This window comes from Microtus pennsylvanicus, chromosome 10 (genome assembly GCF_037038515.1).
Source record: "Microtus pennsylvanicus isolate mMicPen1 chromosome 10, mMicPen1.hap1, whole genome shotgun sequence".
In the NCBI taxonomy this organism is placed as follows: Eukaryota; Metazoa; Chordata; class Mammalia; order Rodentia; family Cricetidae; genus Microtus; species Microtus pennsylvanicus.
In genome coordinates this window covers 107,592,783-107,599,220 of record NC_134588.1, presented here as the reverse complement: position 1 = coordinate 107,599,220, position 6,438 = coordinate 107,592,783, and positions in this window count along the sequence as shown.

The window sequence follows — 6,438 nt, the reverse complement described above, 5'->3', positions numbered from 1 at the left end:
TCTAGAACTTTCTGTGGAATAGCAAAGTTCTACTGCACCCCACAAATGTTGGCGTCTTTTGAAAGCTAAGGGCAAGGAGGCTTTCCTAATTATACTCTCTATTTTGAAACAGACGGCAAAAATGCTTGGATGGTGATCTCGGTTAAATTTCAGATTCTCTGCAAAGAAACCGTGTAGGGTAAGGTCCTTGCACAAAGAGCCACCATCTTCATCGGATCAACTGTACCTGCTTGCAAGAGCCCATTGTGATTGGAATTGTGGACTGTTGATGTTTTGTCTTAGGAGGGTGTGGGAAAGGTATTTCCAGATGCTTCTCCACTCATGCAATTTCCCTTAAATTGTAGGTGGCCTTGTTGGAGTCTCGGGAGGGGATCTGTAGGCTGTGGAGGTTAGTTGGGAAGGATGTGGGGCAGCTGTGATTCCTGCTGGGTGAAACTTCCCTGTGTGATTCTTCAGTGCCACCCATGGTCCCGTAGGCAACCTCTTAGCTGTGGTCTGTAAATGCAATAGATTCACTGTTTCCCAAGGCTGAACTTTGGTGAAATCATGTTTGGTTTGAAGGGGTAGATGTCTCCCAAGGGATGAATCATTGCAACACTTGGCTTAGGTGGCAGGATACAGCAAAGCCAGAGATGAGTTTGCAGTAGCAATGCTATGGATCTGATGTGAGTGATGGGTCAGGCCAATGAAGACATGCTGAGTGACAGAGACTATGGAGGGACTGGGTATGTTTGCCAGAAGCCATGTATGAGACCTCGTCACTAGGCAAACAGGATTGTGTTAACTAGAGGGTTGGAAAACAGTTTATTCAGTGGGAACCTTGGGATGGGGTGGAGCTTTAGGGCTTTGATAAGCCCCGTTATTCCAGTTGCTGTGGAGGAAGGAGCTCCTGTGGGGTGGAGACCCCAACAGCTATTTCCCTAATATGGTAGCCAGGGTACCTGCAGGTCAGGACTATGCAGTACAGTGCTAGCCAAGGCTCCCCCCATCCCAGCGGTCAGGCATACAAGGCATTCCATTGAGTCTTCCTGCTGTAGAATGCTGTCATCTTTATCAGAACTGTGACTCTCTGTAGAGACCCTCAAGGTTAGCTTTGTTGACCGTTGGTGTTCCCTCATAGACTAATGTGCTGGGGATGGTTGTTGGGTCTGTTGTGTTGTTGGACCTTCACCTGGGATTATAGCTGCTTCTGCTGGCCATTTGGGTGCAGTTCTTCCCTAATTTCATACGCTTCTGGTCTGAGTGCTAGGGTTCTGAGTTTGGGGATTTACTGATAGGGCCTCCATCTTTGTGGCTATAGTAGAACCATCATCCATCCCAGGTGAAGACTTTCCAGTGTGGTCTACTTCTTCCAGAAAGGATCCTCCCTTTAAAGTTTCCAGAACGTTCTTAAACAAAGCCACCAGCTGGGAACCAAAGATTCAGAACAGAAACCTGCCGGGACAGTTCACATTCAGACCTTGGTGTTTCTCTTTTATGTGTGCACAGACTCTGAGCCCCTGTGAAGTCCCCAAGGAGACAGACCCTCCAAGTCATTACATGTACAGAGTGTGGAAGTGCCTATCGACTACCATAGTTTTATCCTGTGTGTTCTTGAGAACTGGAAACTTGATTCTTATTAATTTTTAAAGCATGTATGAAATGATCCTGCCCTAAGTCCCTGAATTCCCCAGTGGAAATGAAGGAGACATTCTGAAGCAGCCATTTCAAAAGAACAGTGAAGGCCCAAGGTTCTGGCTTTCAGTAGAAGGAGTAAGCCAATTTGATCTATCTCACTTCAGGAGTATAAACGTCGAGAAATCCTGGGAGCAATTGTCTTTGATTTTTCTTCAGTTAAGCACAGGTCTGTGGGAGAAAACCCTAATTAATGCATACTCCTGACTCTGACAGAACATGGGTGAATTATAGTCTAACACACAGGCTAAAGAGGGTTGAGGCCTATGTAGAAAAACCCACAGAAGAACTCTGCCGTGAACCATGTATGTGACTGGGTAGGGCATGACATATTTCTGGCCCTTCACATATCTGTCTCCCACCCCCTTTTGATTCTTTTCGTTCATATATGTGAGAAGTATATTTTGTATATCTCATCCACTCATTCACTGAACGTCATTGGGAGCGATCATGTACATAAAGAGAGGATCTTATCAGACAGCTGACTCTGACTGCCCTGCCACACACTCGAGTTTATAGTCCTAGTGGGGAGAGGCACACATCAAGCCCAATCGTTAAATTAAAAGAAAATGTATAAATACAATAACTTCAGAGGGGCGGGATGCTATGAGCCTTACAAACAGTTAAAGACAGGCTCGGGCACTTCACTCTAGTATTGTATTTCATGGAAAGGACAGTGTAGAAAAGTGGTTTATAACCACATTCCTTTCACTCAAAAATGGTCTTACAGGAAAAACAGAAACCAAACCTTTCATGCTCTTATTGCTGGACAGGGAGAGAAACGATGTAGCCATGTGTACGAGAACTTCTCATAGGTGGAAATCGAGTGTTACGAAAGCCAGGTTTCCAAGGCTGAGAAGTGGATGGAAGTCCTCTGAGAAGATGGCTCATTTGTCGCGGGAAGGCGACACATTTAGAGAATAAGACGGGGAGTGGTTGAGGTGCCACATGGTGTGAGCTATGCCCCCCAATGACCCTTGAAGCTATTAAGCTATTAGACTTGTCTAAACCAGCAGCTCTCAGTCTTCCTAATGCTGTGACCCTTTAACACAGTTCCTCATGTTGTGGTGACCCCCAAGCATAAAATCACTTCCTTGCTACTTCAAAATTGTAATTTTGCTACAGTTATGAATGATAATGTAGATATCTCATATGCAGGGTATCTGAAATGTGAGCCCTGAAGAGGTAGAGACCCATAGGTTAGGACCCACTGACCTAAATCAAGTGTGTGTGTGTGTGTGTGTGTGTGTGTGTGTGTGTTGGGGGGGCGTTCTCTGGACTTCATAGCTTGACATTGGTTAAGTTCAACAATTCCTATGGAACTCACACATTCAAGCAATATGCTTTTTCAAGAGGAACAACACCAAAAGAACTACAAGCCTGCTTTTGTGGGGGCCAAACTGCTCCCTGGGCCCCTCTGAGGTTTCCAGTCCTCTTGCCCATCCTTCTGTGTCCTCTGTGCACTCCAAGGCAATGGTGTCTTTCCTTGCTGCAAGTCCCACAGTTGACAAAAGTCTGTGCCTACCAAGTTTACATTTGTGCTTGTTAGGAAGGGGATTGACACGCGGGGTCTCCCATTATAAAATGTGGGTGTAGGGTTAGATTGCACCACAGTCTGTGCCCAAGCAGGCCGTTCTGAGAAGCATTAGGATGCGTTTCATAATTTCCCCAACAAGACCTTGTTGCTCATAGCAACAACCTTGAAAGCACCTGTTCCCTCGTTCTTCATTCTCATTTTCTTTCTCCTGCTCTTTGAAGTCGGCCTCTGACTGACCACCTACATCTAAGGCTCCCATGTCTCAGGATCTGCTTTGGGGATAAGCCAAAAGATGGGAGATGGTAAAATCCATGTGTTTCGACAGATGCCATATAGGGACAGCTTGCAGTCTTCTCACCCTGTGACTTGGTGGGTTCTCCGGAATGCATACGGCTGACTGTTCTTGCACTTCAGTTTTGAGGTTCCTCTGAGAACGGGGATTCTTTGGGTCCCCAATATAGAGATAGAGGCAGTAAGGGCTGAGAGTGAGGTGAGCCACGTCCACTACAGCGCCACCTGCAGGATACCATTTGTATTATGCTGCCCCAGAAAGGAAGTGCTTCCATGATCCCCAGCCTCGCGGGACTCCCACTGTGCGCCAGCCTTGTCAGCCACAGGAATACAGGCTGCCCTTCAGCCTCAGCCAGCCTTCCATTCTTGGGCTTCTATCCGTCAAATCTGGAAAATGGTTATGCTTGGTTTCCACAGCCTAGGCCCAGAAGGACAAGCTCTCAACAGCTCAGGCAGGAAGGGCAGGCTCTAAGGACACCACAGACACTTCTTAATGGTGGCGTGCCCAAGGCCCAGTCCCCGTGCCCCTTGAAACACAGATGACTTTGTCTCAATGTTTCCATTAATAGCTGGGGAGTACAGAAACAAGAATTCAAAAAATAAAAATTAAAATTAAAAAAGCACAGTAAAAAAGATCAGCCTTGGTCATGCCTGTTAATACAAGCTTATAACCTCAGTATTCAAAAGATCAAAGCAGGAGGCTTAAGAGTTAGAAGTGAGCTGGGGCCGCGTAAGGCAACCATAGCTCCTATACCCTCCCCTCTTTTTTGGTTCTTCAAGACAGTCTTTCTCTTTGTAGCCCTGACTGTCCTGATACTCACTCTGTAGACCAGACTGGTTTCAAACTCAGAGCTCTGCCTGCCTCTGCCTTCCAAGTGCTGGAACTAACAGTGTGCATCACCACCACCAGCTGCAACCATATTTCAAAATCAGCAATGAAACATGCATACTTTTGTGGCTCCTCACTCAGTGCTGGACAGTTACATACTACATATTAGATTACACACATGACTCATCTCAAATGTGGGTCCCTGCCATGCCCTCCTGTTCCCAAGTGTGTTGACTCCACGCAGGCAGGGAGTGGATTTGTTGTTGCACTTCATCCATGGGCAGGAAACGGCCATGTGTAAATGGTCTGGTTTTAAAATGATGAAATTTATATAACTAATACTGATTTCAATTTAAACTGAACTACTAGCCTATAAATTAATAGTCCTTCCTTTTTGGAGTGTGTGTATGTATTTGTTAACATATGGGTTTACTCTTGCCATTTCTTCTCTAAGAACTGAGAAATAAGAATAAAAACCAAATCATCACAAGGTTTGTTTCTGAATAATCCAATGCTAATGAATTGTCTTATAATTTCAGGTCATTTAATTCATCGATATATGACCCAAATACATAAATGTAGAGTCTCGTTAACATGGGTGAAGGTTACCCTGTGTCCATGAAAGCTCTTCACTGAGAGGGACAGGATGGCCACCTTTGGGGGATAGCGTTCCCCCAGATACTTCTCAAAGTGTATGTGTAGGGGTGTGTGCTTGGGTGCATGCACAAGTGTGTGCCTGCTTGTGTGAGTGTACACATCGCTTTTTGAGACAGGGTCTCTCACTGAACCTGGAGCTCACCCACTGTATGGGCTAGACTGCCTGCATGTCAAGCTCCAGAAGTCAACTTTCCCAGTGTGGGGATTAGAAGTGCATGTCATCATGCTGGGGTTTTAAAATTAAGGGTTCTGATCAAACTCAGATCCCCATGTGTGCAAGGCAAGGGCTTTATGAATGGAGCTATCTCCTGGTCTCAGACACTTGTCTCTCCTCCTGGCAAGTCTTTCAAAGAATTTTAAAGATGAGGACATAGTGCACAATATTCTAGGTTGCTTTATAAAATGTCCAGACCTGGGCATGATGGGTGCTCATTCTTAGAAGAGAACCGTGGGTTGGAGGTCGTTGAAGGGAGCCAGTGCCATGGGATGAATAAGCAAGAACCTTCCACAGTGTTCTCCAGTTACTTCTCCTAAACCTGCTACACCATGGGACCAAATCTTTTTAATCAGTCTCCAGAAGTGCTGATCTGGTGATTGTTAGACTACCCCCACCAAACCATCCGCACTAAAGATGCTCAGAGACCTAGCTCCTGGCCCTTCGTTATTTACTGTCCTGTTGGCGCTCGCTAATGCTCGGTGGATTCCTTCGGCCCTCATCATTGTGCTCCTCAATTCCATCGCTGGCCCGGCCTGCAGCTCAGCCTCTGGTATGGGCACCATATTTGGTGTTTCGCTTGCACCATCCTGGGACATTCCCATTCTTCTAGGGATTTGGCTTCGGTCTGCATGGAGACTGAGAGCTACATCTTCTCTCACAAGTCTCATATTGTGTGAGACTCTGTCCAAGTAGTTTGACAGTGACAGACTTTACTGTGTGTTGGTGAGGGTGTGTGTACATGTGTATATGTGTGTGGAGAGGTGGAGGCCAGGGAAGATGCCATGCTCTGATGTGTCCTGCTCTATGCTCTCTGCCTTGTTCCCTCGAGTCAGGGTTTCTCACTAACTGAACCTGACTAACCTTGGAGCTTGCAAGTTTGGGGCAAGGCTGTGTGGCCAGCATGCCTAAACAATTCTTTTATCTTGGCCCACTACAGTGCTGGGAACATGCCTGGGCTTGCCTGTATGAAGACATGCAAATGTAGGAGACCCAAGGGGAAAGCCTTAATTGTCCCAGCTGAGCCTATCTTGGGCCAATATGTAGTCAACAAGCGCCCTATTAAAGAATCTAGCTCAGGTTATCAGTCCCCTACCCAACAAGCTTGAACAATGATTCCGTATTTATCATGCTGGCCCATAGAATAGTGAACAACACAAAATGCCCTCCTCTTACAACTCAGGAAAAATGAAGGAAGAGAAGCAGAAAGATTTCCAGAGCTGAAAGATCAGGATG